The 17,959-nt window shown below is 39.7% G+C and overlaps 1 protein-coding gene across 2 annotated transcripts in view; it reads right to left on the minus strand.

Moving 5' to 3' along the window:
* The window catches only part of C14H15orf41 (chromosome 14 C15orf41 homolog), a 305,328-nt gene that overhangs the window by 268,574 nt on the left and 18,795 nt on the right, over positions 1–17,959 (minus strand). The gene's annotated exons all lie outside the window — the stretch shown is intronic.

The raw sequence follows: 17,959 nt of genomic DNA on the forward strand, positions 1-17,959 counted from the left end.
TGTGTGTGTGTCTGTGTGTGTGTCTGTGTGTAAAACGGGACTAAGCCTTCCCAAAAGTTTCATCTTCAAAAAATATTATGGGCTGGGGAGCATGAATCACCTGTCTAGCACATGCAAGATCCGAGTTCAGTCTTCAGAAATGAGAAAACTGAGAGAGCCTTACGCATGCTCAGTGTCAAACACAGCCACGTCAGAACTGAAGGACTCACTTCTGTCTGCGCCAGGATAGACAGCAGTCACTGTGTGCTGTGAGAACGGATTCTGACTGAAGCTGTATACATTTCCAAGAAGTGATAAGCAACCGCCACCCCCTCAAAAAAAAAAAATCCTGCTATCTTCATAGTACATTCTTTTAAATGTGGGAAGGCATCTTGCTACATAGGGTATGCAGCTAATGTGGGCAGTGAACATCTATAAGAAGAAGCAAGAAGTATCTTGACTCTTGTAACCTTGACCCTGGATTTAGTCGAAAACTTCTATACATTTTTAGTGGCATGTGAGAACAGATGATGCTATAATATGAGAAAATGGCAACATTTAAAATTCATAGTAGCACAAAACCATTACTTTTCCCTCTGGGCCCTTTGAACTTTAATAATGTCTGACCTAGTTGGCCAATAAGTTCTAAAAGCAGACAGAGGAAAATTGCCAATATTAGGTACTGCTGGAATGATTTTTCATTTAGAAAGACGTTACAAGTCCTCTTAAAAACAGGTCACCAATTTTGTAGATACTTAATTTCCTTGAGGGGATGGTCACGAAAGGAGGCAGATATCTTTGTCTAATACAAGATAAAAATCTAACTAAGACCTAGACTTCAGATGCTCTTACTGTCCCTATACATAAAGTACAAACAAGTATACATACCACCCCCAGACTTACATATGCATCAATCCAAATCAAAGATAAAGTGTGGCAAAAGAATCAGGTGTGAAGTAAGCTATTCATTTTTTCCATAAAGTAAATAGCACAAAAGCCAATATTTTATTTGCTATCTGAAGGAGATGACACACTATCCGACTGCAGCCAGATAAAGAGCCTGGATAATCACACATTTGCACTGTTTGCATTACACAACTGAGACGATTTATAAAAGCACAATTTCAGAGTTTACCTTGCTTAAGTCACTTAAAAGAAGCAAATGACATAAGGAGCAAGCAATTAGATGCTTATTCACAATACAATTCCAAGTGGCCCTCCACATGCCCCCTTATTTTTATCAAGTATCATTTCAACAAGCAATTAAACTTGGGCTCTAAGGCAGCTGTCATCTGCTTTGTCTTTAATGCAAAGACCTGCCTGCCAGCTGAAAGTTTTTCACATTACCTAATGCTTGTGAACTGCTTCTTAGAAGTGCTTAAAAACTACATCAGCAACATCTTACACTGAGCCACCTGAGCTAACACTCAGCCAGGGAAGGTGCAGGTGCACACCCTGCTCGGAATGGTCACATTTCTAAACCCAGTCAGAAGTCAGGTAACTGTGCCATTGAGGGAGAAGCATGAACTTCATTCCTGAGTCTGCAGAGTTTCCTTTCAGAGCTCTGGGAGAGGTGCAGCCTCCAGACTGGCAGGGCATCAGCCTGGCACTAAATCCTTTATGTAAGCTTTTACATATCCCTTGTGATCTTCACTGCATCCCTAACACAAAAGGACGAATTCGTTCTTCACACAGACAAACTAGAACTCCAGAGAGGGAGCGATGTGCCCAGACCCATGGCATTAACACTGCAGTAGGATAGTAAGGGCCGGACCTCCTGGCTTTCCCGGCTCCCCAGACTAGACTGTATGGCCAGGGCAGGGATGGGACTCTACCTAATGCTCCCCTTGCAGGTTCCTTTCACAGCCACATGTGATGGCTCACACTTCTAAAGCAATGGAACTTTGTTTAGATTTTCTCCTCTAAAGTTGATGAGCTGTGGTTTTGTACAGCTACAATTATTTTTCTAAATCATGCTTTTTTTGATCTGCATTCCTTTACTTTTAGCAGTTTACTAACAATTCCTATCAAAATACCATTTAGTTTAGATGACACGATCAAGATATATATGTCTATAATTTTCAAAGACAATATTAAAACATGTCTAACACTTTAAATTATATTCAAGATATTGTTTGACAAGTATTTTTTAATATTTAACATACTAGCTAAAATAAACAATTTTTAGAAAAACAGCTATGTTAAATAATAAAAACTGCACTAAAGAGCAAGGTTTTCCATACAGGAAGATTCTAGATGTTCTACAGCGAGATCTGTGCCTCCCGTCTGGAGGGTAGACCATTCTGAAGGGATAACTGAAGAACTCTCTATATAAGGAAGGAACATGAGAGAAGGAGAAAACACTCAAGGGTTTTGCATAAGGAAAAGGCAAAGAAGCCTTGCAACTCAACAATTAGCATATAAAAAGTCCAATGTTATCCATTAGTCATTGAAGAAATAGAAATCTGAACCACACTGAGATGTTGCTCTTCATTCTGCAGAAAATGGATGATATGTCAATTTGAGGGTGCTGGGAAAACAGTATCCTTGTTTTTTATTTTTTTTAATTTATTTATTTATTAAGGATTTCTGCCTCCTCCCCACCACCGCCTCCCATTTCCCTCCCCCTCCCCTGATAAAACAGTATCCTTGTATATTACTGATGGGACTACAGTGTAGCCAGCTTGGAAAATAGTTTGGCAATTCCTTGAAATGGTAAGGAGTTCTATTTCAAAGCAGCTAATCAGGAAATACAGAACATTCAAACACTTTCACACAAACCATCCTGACACACTCACACAACACATTCTGACATGCACAAAACATTCTGACATACACAAAACATTCTGACACACTTGCACAAAACATTCTGACACACTCACATAAAACATTCTGACACACACAAAACATCCTGACACTCACACAAAACATCCTGACACACTCGCACAAAACATCCTGACACACACACACACACAAAACATCCTGACACATTAACACAAAACATCCTGATACATTAACACAAAACATACATACTCATGTTTACAGAAGCATTATTAACAACAGCATCAAGTAAGAAGCAACAAGGTATCTGCAAATTGATGAATAGACAAGCAAAATGTATAATATTCATTCAACTAACTGTTCTTCAATAAAACCAAACTCCAACATCATAAATGAACCTCAGAAACATTCGACTGTATAAAATAAGCCCACTGTGATGCGTGACACAGTTTCTATGTCAAGTACAGCTAGGTAAGTACATACAGATAGGAATTAGTGCTTGCCTGGGGGTAAGGAGTAAAAACGGCTACCAGGTTTCTTTATGGGGTGATGAAAATTCTGCTATTAGATAATAGTGACAGTTTGACAAGTTTGTAAGAAACTAAAAACCATTTGAGATAATAGCGTGTGTTCATTTGTGCAAATGAGTGTACATAAGTAAACACATAAATGTAGGGGCCATAGGACTACCTCAGATGTTATTTCCTGAGATCTGCCTACTTTTTTGGAGACATAGTCTAGGGTTTACCTATTTGGCTAGGCTGGCTGTCCAGCAGACACCAGAAACATACTATCTCCACCTCCTCAGCACTGGGACAACAAGCATCACCAAGCCTGACTCTACCTCTATCTCCTCAGCATTAGGACACCATCACCAGGCCTGACTCTACCTCCATCTCCACCTCCTCAGCACCAGGATGGCATCACCAAGCCTGACTCTACCTCCATCTCCACCTCCTCAGCACCAGGACGGCGAGCATCACCAGGCCTGACTCTTTACCTTCTGTTTTCATGCTTGAGCAGCGAGCACTTTACTCACTGGGCCCCACATTTTGAGAGCAACTGTGGACAGGACATGAATCTCTGTAAGAAAAATTCTAACCAAAAGAAGAATAAACATTTACACACTTATAACAAATTCAGCTCTCATTTAGAAAGAAGAAAGGTAAGGGAAGACAGAGGAAGAGAAAAGGAGTCAGGGCGGTCAGGTGTGGTGGTGCACACTTTTAATCCCACCACTCAGGAAGGCAGATGCAGGCAGAGCTCTTTGAGCTCCAGGCCTGCGTGGGCTACACAGGGAGTTACAGGCTTGCTAGAACTGCACAGTGATAGTCAGCCTCAAAATAAATAAATACCCACAAAATAAAATAAAAATGAGGGGAGACTGATCTCAAAGAAATTGATTGCGATTCATTGAGTCACTTGTTGTTGTTTTCATTTCCCTTCCCTGGAGAAACGAAGAACCAGAGAATATGCTCCCACTCACAAGGGGTCACGAGAAGTAAGACATTTCATGGCACGTACTACACTGTAAACCTTTCTAGTAAAGAATGTTCTTTAGTGAATATGCTATTCTGCATAGATAACTATAAATATTGTAACATTACATCTTTCTGTTCTCCTGTGAGCTACATCATTAACTTCCCCTAGGTTTTATTTCCCTGAGGTACCAGCTATCCACTGAACACAAGCCTGACCCTGGTCATACTTTCCAGCCATCCGACCAGTGACAGAACGCTAACGGAGACAAGCAGAAGCTCCTTCCCATTCACTGTCTATGTGGACCACACACAAATGCACCTGCTGCTCAGGGTTTCTAGTGACACTTACATTTTACCCCACAGAGTTTATACATCCTCGGGAATCAGAACCAAGAACACCTGCTGTCACCAAGATCACAAATTAACCCAGACACTGCCACCAAAACAGCAGTAGAAAGTTAAGAAATCAACTCCCACTTTGAAAGTAAACTCAAAAGTCTCTCTGAGACTTCCAACCTGCTTCAGTTAATCCCTAAACAGGGAGCAACTTTACTTACAGTAAATTAACCACCCCTAATTGCACAAAGAGGCCTTGCTGGTAACTGTTGGGAATACAGCTAAACATGAGAATACCTTTTGGGAAGACAAAATCTACATCAAGCCCCAAAGCCTGAGGGAGTTGTAACTCCTCTAAACAGATTTTAACCCAACTGAAACAAATTGAACTAAAATTTCACTATGTATTAGGAAATCCATGGTGAAACAGAAACAATCATACTTAGGTACATACAAAGACACTAAAAAGGGAAATTAAATTACCAGAGACTGGTCTCACCCAGAAACCTTGTCACCTTAATTCTATAAGACTTATTCTGGATGCTTTTCAAGCAGGTAATGAAAAGCAATTTCAGTTAAGTGCTGTGGTCCTGGGGTTCCAGTATGAGGCCCCGAGTGCTTGCTCCCCACCTCTTTTTATGTGGTCACCCACACCATTTGTTCCCTTATTCAAGAGAAAAGGTTTCCTGTCTGCCCAGGGACCCAGAGGCAAGGATCCAAATTTAATTTCTCTGCTCTCATCAACTTCAAACCGTGGTCAACTTTATGCAAACAAAGGTCGCATGTTCAATTATTTTCTAAGCCAGAAAGGATGTGTGCACCTTTTCCTAGGTAACAACAGAAAGAGGCTGGAAGTGAGAGGGTGAGCTCCATGCCTGAGCACTTACTTGCCTGCCGCGCAAGAAGACTCTCAGGCTGGATCTTCAGCACCACACACAGTAGGACAACAAGCAAACAAACAAATATAACCCAAAAATTACACAGAAGCAGCTGCTACATCTGAAATAGTGTAAATGGAAACAGAAACACCCAAACTCACGTAGGTTAAATTATAAATACACAAATGATATGTCCAATATACTGCGTGTTTATATACAAAATATATGTAACACGGTCAGTGTGTAACTTTCTTAGGGAAAAATCAGCATCAAGGTTATCTGTTGTAAGCTCCCGTCTGCAGAAAGAGAAGAGGCTGGGAATGTGGAACTGGATGAGATAACAGTCAAAAAGAAAAACAAAGCAAAACCAAAAAACCCCACCCTCCTTGTCTGTAAGTAAGCAAGCTAACAAAGCAATGATAAGCTGTGGTCAAATTCCCACTTCTGCAATCAAGTCTTATCGCAGGAGCCCTGGAAGGGAGTGCAACTGTCAGACGTTAATGACTTCAAACCGGTGGCTGAACTTCTAGGTGTACAGGAAACTTGAAAGCACTTCACAACTCCTTGTGGGTATAATTAGCCTGTTGCAATTGTTGGCAATTCTCATCGTAGGACTTTAAAAGGTCACTCTGCACTCTAAGATACCAAATTTGGAGTCCCTCTCCCTGCTGGACAGATTAAGCACACCCTACAATTAGTATTCCCCATGCCTGCACCTGTTCCAAAGCCTCTTTCTTCAGTGATGAAAATGAGGACAGTCAACAACATTCTAAATTCTTGAGGGATTATTAGAGGCCTCAGAAAGCAGGCACCGAACAAGTGTGATGTCAGCTCTTGGGGTGATTGATGCTGGTCACACTGACCACAGACAGAAGCCACAGCCTTTTCATAAGTAACCTCTGCACATACAGCCCGTCGTTGACTCCTTCCACGGCATAAAGCAGTCAACATGCAATTCTGTTATTTAACAAAACTAAGTTTTTCAAGATCTAGCTGGTCTTCTACAAGGAACACAGAGAATTGTAGATCAAAAAAAAATCTAGATCCAACTGATAAAACAGCAGTACTGATTTATCTAAATTATGACAAGACTTGCTGAGGGTCTCATACAGAGGAAAATGATTTCTAGTTTATGCCTATAGCTCAGAGCTATATAGTTTTCTAACCTATTAATCCTAGTGTATTCTACACATTCCATAAATTGGCAATGACAGTAATTTTATTGCTATACAGCAAAATGACAGTAAATATTTAAAGGACATAGTTTTAAATACAGATACATTTTAGGAAAGAGAAATTAATTTTAAAAATCCAATGTATAAAGTTTGGGAAGATTTTATAGAGATGTCAGTAAACATAATTGTCAGTCTTAAAAATAAAACCATAATTTCCATTCTTTCCTCTACCCTCTTTCTGCCCTTCCTTTCTTTCTCTTTGAACGAAAGAGCACCAAGGACTAGGCTCCAAATTCTCCATTCTCTTGAAGTCATGAGAACCGCTAATACTCGCCTCTGCATCAGAACAAGGCTTTGGCAGCTGAGACACCAGGCTACATGAATGAAGAGATCCCATAAAGCTTTCCTAAATGAATGGCTAACTTTAGTACTTGATGCATCTCCCAGGCAAAGCCTCTTACTATCACCACAATGGATAACAAACCAATGCAGGTGCTTAAGTTCTTCATCCACATGTAAACTTTTTTTCAAATATACCTAAAATTTTATAAAATGGTTTTTAAAACATTTTTCAGTAGAGTTAGCTTCATCTGTGTTAATTAGTTTATTTTCTTCTGTGGATTAAATTATATATTAAAAGATCAACTGAAGTAACAATATGAAGAATAAATTAGGGAGAATTTCAAAATCAGCATCCCAACTAGAAAAATGCTAGCAGGGGATGGATTATCACCATCATTCTACAAAACACAGCCACTTTTAAAAATATATGCTATTTAATTGTGAAATCATCATTATCTTTTAGGTTTGTTGTTGGGGCTATATAGTAATCAAATTTAGAAAACTATAAATTATATTTAAATTTATTATTTACAAGCAATTAATTATAAAAACCAGCCAGGTGGCTTTCATTACATAAATTACTGCTAATGACAGAGACCTCATGCTGCTGCTGCGTTTAGCATTTGCATGTGTCAAGTGCAGAACTACCCTCTTCAGGGCGGAACCGGAGCACAAAGGAAAACACCCAAGTTCAGATTACACCAAAACTCAGTGTCTGCTTCTTGGGAGTTCTGAAGGTTTTGCTGTTTGCTACGGGAAGTTACACTGAGGGACACTTCGAACACTGCAGTGTAAAACCTTTACAGTCAGATACGGAAGTGCCTAGCTACTAAGTTCTGTCTCCATGGTCTAAATCTTACCAAAAACATGTTTAATCGGTTAGCACCAAACACAATGTGGCATGGCTAATGTCTCACAAATGCAGGGGTGCTGCTTTGTGGAGGGGTAGGGTGTGGTCAAGGGGAGGGTTACTCATCTGAAAATTTTAATTTCTACTTTTTTAACTGTATGAGCGTGCGTGCGTGTGCACACACACAGTTCTGAAAATGGCATTAGGGATATTTCTTCCCTCCTTAAAAATAGTCCAAAGAAAGAAACAGACAGTAATTGTCTACTCAAGAGTCTGTCTCCCTTTCTACATTGCAGTTCCTCCAGTTCTGTGATAGAGATGGGTCTCTTCTGAACAGAATAAGATTCAACCTCTTCACTTCACCCTGAGATAAAAAAACACGAGTTTTCATGATGTAACAGAAGTAACTTCACACTGCTCTTAAAGATAAATGCAACTCTTGGGCAAATAAAAAGTCCGCACAAAAATAAGAAAAAATTGAAACTATCCAATGGGTATACCCACCCTATCTGTGAGAATCACAAAAAAAGAAAAAGCAGGTCTACAAAAATGCTTCTTAAACTGTAGGATGAAATTCCCAAATTACTACAGTCTTCCTTTCTAGACAAATAAAAGTTTTAACAGTTGACCAAAAAGTTCTATTCTGAATTACTTCTCTGATACTCAAAAGAAGTACTTATGTAATCCTTCACTTCCTTCCTCCTCAAGATCTGCTATTCAGCCCTAGAGAAGAGGGTGAAGGAAGCAAGTAGGAGGAAATGTGTGTCTCCAGGGTCTGCACAGAGAAGGGGATGGGGCACAAATAAGGGTTAGTAAATAAGGAAGGAGACAAGGCTTATTACTAAGTACAAAATACTCTCTCTGCTACCAAACAAAAATAAGTAGTTTAATCGAATGCTTTCGGGCAGAGTCTTTACCATGGAGGGGAGTGAACCTATACATTTGCAGGCCACGACACTACCTTTGCCCAGCAACAACTCCTCTTCAAGAGTCTCCTTCAAACACTCACAAGGCAGGCAAGAAAGGCAGTTTCAGTACAAAGGAGCTGGAGTTGGGAAGATGGCTCAAGATGTAAGGCGTTGGGTTCCATACCCAGCACTTGTGCACAAGCCAGCCTGGTGTGCACCTGTAATCCAGCACTGGGGAGCACAGACAAGAGGATCAGACAGCTATGTGAACTGGTGAGCTCTAGGCTCAGTGAGAGACCTTGTCTCCAAAAGTAACATGGACAGTGACTGAAGAACACACACATTAACCCCTGGCCTCCACACATATGCACATCTACAGAGAGAGAGAGAGAGAGACAGAGAGAGAGAGACAGAGAGAGAGAGACAGAGAGAGACAGAGACAGAGAGAGAGACAGAGAGAGACAGAGAGACAGAGAGAGAGAGAGAGAAATGAATACATAATAGAATTAAAAAAGAAACAAAGCTAATTTCTGAGTCATCACATCTTACACCAAAATACAGAGTGGCCATCAAGTCTAGAAACATAGACACATACAACTGACTGGCAATACAGAGAAAACTGGTTATGGCTCCAGGCTATAAGGTCATCTTATAGCATCATACCCTTAATTTAGCAAACCTAATGATAGTTATGTCTCCAAATGTTCCATTCTCAAAGTACCAAACTTTGTAACCCTTAAAAATATGTAAGACATTGTGCATGGGCATTTGGCCATCATTAGAATGTGTTTCTATGAGAAAATAGCATCCATTCAAAGACTTTTTAAAAACAGATGATCAAACACACAGAGGAGAAAACTTCCATTATCTGAGAGCATCAGCAGATATAAGAGGAAGGCAAGTGACTCAGGAGCTAACAGCTGGTGGGACACGGGGCCTACCTGTTAGTGGAACACTCATCCTGCCACGGGAGTATCCACCTGCCACTAGAGTAGTCTCATCCTGCCACGGGAGACTCTCAGCCTATCCCTGGAGTACTTCCTGGGATCCACTCCCTCTGAGTAAACATGCTTAAGAATCACAGAAGCTCAAAGTCAGTCTTTCTCAAATTATTATACAGCAATTTTCAACACCAAAACAAAATTATCCATGCCTTTCGAATGTCAACTAAGAAAAGTAAGATTCATGGCTATAAAAAGAACCCACTTGAGCTGCATGTTGACGAGAGCATGAGCGCTTTGGCTGAATGATACACGTTAATGACTCGGGGATGCTCCAGCCCGTCATAGCTATGACAAGCTTTCTGCCAGTGAACACTGCTGCCTGGTTTATGATGCTGGAAGGAGCACAGCACCACCAGCTAGGATTTCCAGAGAAGGCCAAAGCCAAGTGACTAAAAATACACAGTTAGGATGATGGGGAAGCTGAAACCTTTCTTCTGCTTGGGAAACTGCCATACTTGGGGCATGTTGGCAGGTTAAGATAATTAAAGAGGTCACCAGAAAGCGCAGTGTGTGATATGGTCACACAATGTTTTATGGCTGCTCAGCTGTGAGTCATTAGAAGGAAAGGCTCAGTGGGTTTTGATAATGGGGCAGATCATTCAAAAAGGTCCAGGTTTGCACTATATTCATGCCACAGACCACAGATGTATAAAGTTGACATGGTCAGGACTGGTATGCAATGCACGTGTCTCATCAGAATCATGTAAGCCTAGGATCATATGAAAATGACAAAGAAAAAAAACAAATTTTTAATCATAAATCTGTATGGCTTCCTGCTTAAAGGTTGTACATGAAGACTGCCCCCTTCTAACTTACCCCATCTCGGGGTCAGGGCACTCACACAGAGTGCCTGGTGTGAAGCCATAATGAATTCTCAATTAGTAAAGTCACTCACATTCTAAAGAGAAACTACCCTTCCTATCTGCAAACATTACCATTGCACAGTCTACTTAGTGCTTTGAGCAATGCTGCAAAAGCTTTCTGATCCTCCAAAGAGCATAGAGATAACAAGATAAAATGACTTCAGATCACACAAAGGAAATCCGTGCACTGCCTCTAAAGGATTGAAACCAGTATCTAAATTGAAACTAACCACTGGGAATGTAGGGGAGTGGGAAGACCAGGAGTGAAAAAGAACGTGAACAGGCTAGAACTCCTTCAGGGCAGTTTTGTTCAGCCAGTTTCATATCAAAGTTTTCTAAACTTATGAAAACTGTACCTAGACAGCAAGCGTAGACACCAATGCCAGCTTGGGAGCTGCAAATGGTAACGTGGTGAAGAATAAGTTGGGCACACCACTTTTTTTTTTCCTTTTAATATCACGTTCAACACAAAGTTGTTAGCTACAAAAAAAAAATTTCAACTAAAACAAATCATAAATAAAAATTTATCTGAAGAGCTCTGTTCTGCTCATTTATAATGCGTTACCTGGAAAAAAAGCAGAAGGTCTCTCTAGCCACCTAATCACCATATCAATGACACATGCCACAAGAGAGAAGCGCTAGTTTATTTGATTGATCATGGTAGATAAACTCCAAATAACAGAGAAATTAACAAATGCTTGACATTTGCTCAACATCCATTATTCTGACACAGCTTTCAGAATTTCAAAGCCTGGGAGTATGCTTAATCAACATTCATATTCCCTTGTGAGCTGCAGGCACCATATTGCACCCCGCCTTCATACTGATGAAAACTGCATATTGGCCATTTCCAAAATGTTCTGGGACTCCACACAGGGCCCCTTTTCTCTCTTGTTCCTGCTCTGCAGTTTTCTTTTAAACACTTCCAAGATAAAAGCATCTGCCAGTTTTTCTCTCTAGGGATGTATGCAAAATGAACTTACCAGTTTTAAGGCAGGAGTAACCTCACATCTAAATTCATTCATAGGACAGAAAAGGGCCTAAGAGGCCTCTCCAGGGACAAAACCCTGCCGAAATTCTCCCCACACACAACAGTGGGAGCTTTATAAAATCTACGTCCAGACAATTTCCAATTCAAATGCCCAACATAGCATGACCTTTGTCAGATCTCCGAGACCAAGATGCACCCATGATTTTTTATTCTAACCAGCACAGACATTAGACAGGACGCTGTGGAGAAGCAGGAGGTTCAATATTTGCATGCTCTTCTATTGTGAAAATGTAACAGTGACAGCAGGGTGTCAAATTCTTTTCCCTCTAGAACTTTAACTCCATAGGAGAGGCATGGCTGACAGATGACTCCCCAACATCTGTGTTATGTACACGGCACAGCTGAGGAGCCCCAGATCACTGTCAGAGCATCATGGAGATGACCTGCACTTTGCTGATGCCTTCTTCTCAGCCCTGCCCTCCCCGTCCCAGATGTAGAAATATCTATAATGCAAATTGTGTGATTTTAAACAAAATACAAAAATGGCAATGCAGATGAACATAATTTATAGTCATTAAGCTGTTCACGTACCAGCTCAACATATGTTGTATAAATGTTCTGTACCGAATAATTTATCACATCTGACATAGTGTACATCATATTGTTTTTATTTAATATACTTACTAACATTTCATAGATGGAGCATTGCTTCTGAAAGCGCAGAGAATGCACACAAAATATTTACTCACTGTCCAAGATTTATTTTGATTAGCCTTGGAGTTACACAACAAAGTACAACTCACAAAACTACAGCCATTGTTTCACACACTAAAACAGAACACATGCACTTACATCTGTGGTCTCTTCCATTTCACTTAAGACCAAGAACACCAGACTGAATCCCTAACTGCCAACTGAATATTTCCTTCTTTAAAACAGGACTTAAGTATCATAACTCCAGAGTGAGAGTTTAAGAAACAATCTTAGAAAACACTGGTAAGCTCTTTGTATGCTGCCACACAGAACTATAGTGGCCAAGAGGAACAAACCTGCTTCTAAGTCACCACCTCAAAAGGGGTCATTAACATAAAGGGGCACTGGCCCTCATTTGACAGTTAGCAGGAATTCAGCAAACAAATGAATGAAAGGGTACAATACAGCCCTAGGTACTAAACGGAAGAGCTAAAAAAAAAAAAATAAAATTCCAGCCAAACAGTCATATCAAGGAAATTCACAGGTCATTGAACAGGAGGCAAAAGAGAGGAATATATAGGTTCTAGATGAATAGATAACTGTAACTATAACTGTTGAAGAAAAAAGTTTAGCGGATCTACTCTAATATTCAAAGATAATAAAGGGGGATGGGACAGGTGGGGACAGGGAGGACAGCAAAGGAAGCAGAGGCCTAGGAGAAAACAGGGGAGGAGGCAGAATAGATGTAACCCAGAAAAAAAGAAACAAGAAGTGACATTTTAAACTTGTTTTAAGGAGACAAGTCTTCCAGGTAAAGGCCAGAGAGTGAAGGGTGCAGCACCTGCTTTAATCCCAGCACTCATGAAAATCGGGCCAACCCAGTGTACAAAGGAAGATCATCTAAAAAAAGTCAAATACAAAATAAGAAAATAAATTTTAAAAAGAGAAAAGGATAAAAAAGTTAGTAAGGCTTTTCAAAGAAAACATGAATGTATGTTGGCTTTGATCATTTCTGAGTGAAAGCCTAAAAAAAAGATCAGATCAACTGCTATGGGAAAGAATAATAGGGGGCGGAAATGCAGGGAACATGAGATGAACATAAGCAAGAAAGTACCTTTCTTAGGAATGGTTTTGTTGCCATTTGTGAGTGGAAAATGCCAACTCTTCCAAGGTATGCAGAAAAATAATCTCGCCACAGTAATACAGCAAACATCCAAGGCAACTTCATCTCAAGACAGACACTGCAGTGCAGAAGCAGGGCTTTAGCTCTCAAGATCTCCACCTCTCCCTCCCATGACAGGAGGGCTGACAGTCAATGAGAAACTTCATGTTGAGCAAGAAAACCAGGGAGCCATATAATATCGCACTGCAAGTCAGGTGGCAGAGTGCCTTCCGATGAATTACAGAGCACTGTAAAAATACACAAGAGGCTGTCACACCGGATCCTCAGAAAAGAAAGATAAAGTCTATGAAGTCAAATAGAGTTCAGCACAGAACAGCAAGGTCCCACCTCCAGACTGAAAATGGGAAAGGAACCTAGTCTAAGGTGTGGTGACAATGGCACCTGCAGAACACTGAGTTAAGAATGAGTTAACCTTTGCGGTTTGGGGTCACAGCAAAATGTTTGGCCCACATGCATGTCTTTGTATGTCGGTTCTCAGCTCTGCAGCCTGAGAGCTGGGATGAAGGCAGGGAGGCTGAACATTAGCACGCAGTAAGAGTTCAACAGAAACACTGAAGAAAAGGGGTTTAAGTGTTGTGTTGTGTGTTCTTGCTGGGTCCCCTATCATCACCATCACTCCGGCATTTTACTTCTAGACAAGAAATATATTTTACCTTTCTGAGATTATTTTCTGGTCACAAGCCAACCATTGTGACCCTTGCAGCGAATCGCTGAATAGAGCATTAAAGGGATAAACAATTATAAAAATAACTTTGTCACAAGCACATACATTTTACTTTATTTAGTGATGTAATAAGCTTAGGGGCATATATCAGGTCCAAAACGGTCTTGGTCATTAATTTAAGCAATAAATCACAGGTCTTGCCAACAATGACGGCAAACAGATGCTAACAAGGAAATGTATTATTTAATATTGCCATGTGTTATAAAAATGTAAGTGTGTTTAAGACATGTCTTAAATTTTTATAATAATATGCATTTAATACATTACTGTTTTGACACATGCAGGAGTCAGATTTATAGATCCCATTCCTAAGCTGCTGCTTCTGTGAACACCAGAGCATATTCTCCTGTGTTTTTTTTAAAAGAGGGAAACCTTTAAAGTGCCCACTTGCAACAATATCTAATTGGTTGTCTTGCTGCTTCGTAGTAAATAATGCCAGCAATTGAAACTCATTAGAGAGTGAGTCTATACTTTGCCTAATCAAAAGGGAACATACTAAAACTACAATATTTAAAGAGATCTTAGTCTAAGAAAGCAGAACACTCATTTTTCTCATTTTGAATTCTTTTACATGACAGCAAACAAAAAATATTGATTAGCAAATTAACAACTAATGTTCAATCTTCTATCACTTAAAAACAACAAACTTAAAAAAAACCCTTCTTTTATACCTTTAGGTACCAATTCAAAGGACCATACAATAATGTCTCAAAACACAACACAACTAAAACGTGAATATCCCTCCCCACAGGTCCATCAGACCATGCCACATCATGACATGGACCTCAGACTGTTCCTTCAAAGCCATAGATTTATAGTCCTTTACCACACAAAGAGCTTCGAAGAAGAGTTGAGGGCTCAGAAAATAACCCAAAATCTACAGGTTTCTTTCTTCCTTTCTTTTTGTAAATGAGCTTTTATACCAATAAGACACCCATTCTGATAAAAAAAAAACAAAAAAAACAAAAAAACCTTTTGTGTGTGTGTGTGTGTGTGTGTGTGTGTGTGTGTGTACATTATTTCTATCTGAACCCCTTTCCAATCAGCTGCTAACATGATCGTCCTCCTTTTGTGTGCAGGGAAGAGTCCATGCTTTCCAACACTTGAAGAAGCAGTGCTTGGAGTATGGAAACTAAATTTTCTTCATTAAATCTACTCAAGCAGATATTAAAAATGCATTTAATATACTGGTGATGGTCGGTGGGCACCGCTGACTGTGACAGGCCAGTTACTGATGATGTGCTGTCAGATGGCCTTCTCAGCAGGCGCCTGGGTCTCAGGCTGCTGAAGGACAGCAATATCTTCCCCCGTGTGTAAGCTCTATTCATCTCCCAAGTATTTACTAAATCACAAGCCTCTGCACACACAGCCCACATTTCGGCGTATGCTAACGAATGATGAATGGCCTCGTCAATGCGTTATGTCCTGAAAGCATGGTTTCCTGCCATCCTCATCATCAAACCTTCAGTGCTTCAGAGCTGATCAGTCCTGGGGAATAGATTTTGCAAGCTCGATTAAAAAAGGAGAAGTTCTTTCCATTCGAGCCTCTGACACTCTCCTCCACTATCTGTTGTTCCAACCAATTATTTGAGCAGAATATTCAATAGGTGTTCGGATACTGTAAGACCTAGAGGCTTTTCCTAATGTTTGATAGGTTATCCTTTTATTTATAATACAGCATTCAAGGTGAAGGATTTAACAGTGAAATTTACATTTAAAAACAATCTGCCTTCTAGGTAAAGTAGGCAAAACACGCAAAATTATTTTATATTGTCACATAATGCAAGTGAATTAGTCAACGCATTTCAAAGGAAATTTGGGGGGAGGGACCAACCTCAAAATCACAAGAGCCTATTGAAACAATAACTTACATGAGTCCTCTTAAAGGATACAATCTATCTAAAGCCATGCCCCACTTAAAACTCTTCTGATCGCTCTAAAGTTCAGTGACAAAAGTTCAACCTGTCAATGGAAAAAAACAAAAACAAAAACACAAAACCCTCCTTAAAGAACATATATTTTCAGTTCCAAGCTTATATATGTCAGTTATCTGCCCTATGAGCCATAGAACATTTTTATTTTTAGCTATATAGCTACCTTATCTGTGAGAGAGACAATATCACACTCAGACCTTTCACTCAGAAATAATCTATGCAAAAACAGAAGAATTTAGCACAATTAAACACAGAGCAGAGTGGAGGAAGCAGGGTGCTGTTTAACAGTCAGTGTGTACTATAAATAAGCGTCTAGAGATGCTTTTAGTTTATAAAATAAGATGGAAGAAAGAAAGGAAGAGAGAGAGAGAGAGAAAGCCAGTAAGAGGCCTCACTTAGCCAACACCTAGGGGGCTGAGAAGCCCCTCCCCACAGCGTGAGCCCCACCATGCCCTGCCATTCCCCTCAACCTTAACCTTGAGATTAAGCTCACTTTTATTGTGCACAAAGGTCACCTATATTAGGTCAAAATTCAAAGTCTCTTGTCAGAAAAGGTTGATATATTCCAACCTCTCCTACACTATGCATCAAATTTTTCATGGTAAAGTCATACTGAGCAGACAGTTTATCCAGCAATTTATTGTGCTGCTGTAATATAATACAGAATACAATTGTCTAAAAAGCTATCACATGAATAAAATATTTTTCATGACAATGTGCCAAATCTAGACTCCCTATACTCCACCAGATGAAATAAAGCGACCCAATGTCTTAACACTTCAGAAGAACTCGATGGCAAATATGAGTCCCCAAACATATAATCTGTAGCATAATTACGGCTTATTTCTGCAGACTTAGGCTGCGGGCAACATTTTGCCAATGTCGTTCAAGATTTTAAGTATTATTTTTGCAAAAGGACAAAGATCTCTAAGCTATTTTAACACTTTCATTTGAACCAGATGAAGTGAAATAGACCTAACTCAAAGCTTCTCTTTTGACCTAGAATACAGTCTTGCAGAACCTCTGTGATGAAGGAGAAAAGGAAGGAGAAGGGTGAGGTCTTGCCCAAGTCATTATCACTCAACTGTGAAGTAAAAGAAATTAAAGGCTATCTTAGAAGGCAGCATTCTAGAACACGACATATTAATAAAAGCAAAGACTTAAGGAGTAATAATAATTCTAGGCTCATTATAAACTTAATGTAACTCTGTATTTTCCATTAGTCTGCACATAGTCAATACTAGCATGACAAATGGCTTTGAGATTATCTAGAGACACATTCTTCAAAGCTGATAATGCTTGCATTAAACACTAGAACCAAAGTCAACATTCATGTGATGATCGAGTCCACCATGTCCTGAAGACAGACACCTAAACACGGTTTTTGGATTCCAGCTGCTTCCTGATAAGCAGAACTCAGAATCTAAACTGGTATTCAGTTAAATACACCAATAAATGCAAATATCAAATTGAGAACAAAGTTTTCACTAGAGCAGCAGTTCTTAACCTGAGGGTCGTGACTCCATTGGGGTTCAATATCAGACATTCTGCATATCCAATATTTACATTAAGATTCATAATAGTAGCAGATTACAGTTATGAAGTAGCAATGAACTAATTTTATGGGTCACCACAACTTGAGGAACCATATTAAAGGATCACAGCATTAGGAAGGCTGAAGACCATTGCACCAGAGAAAAAAATAATTACATGAAAAAATACTTTAAATTCCCAGTTTTTAACTTTGTGGCTTACTCCATCTTAAGTAGTATTCATAAAACACTACCTTGGGGGAGAAGGAAATTCATTTAAAACATATATGTATGTGTGTATATAT

The sequence above is a fragment of the Microtus ochrogaster genome (genome assembly GCF_000317375.1).
Source record: "Microtus ochrogaster isolate Prairie Vole_2 chromosome 14 unlocalized genomic scaffold, MicOch1.0 chr14_random_1, whole genome shotgun sequence".
Classification (NCBI taxonomy): domain Eukaryota; kingdom Metazoa; phylum Chordata; class Mammalia; order Rodentia; family Cricetidae; genus Microtus; species Microtus ochrogaster.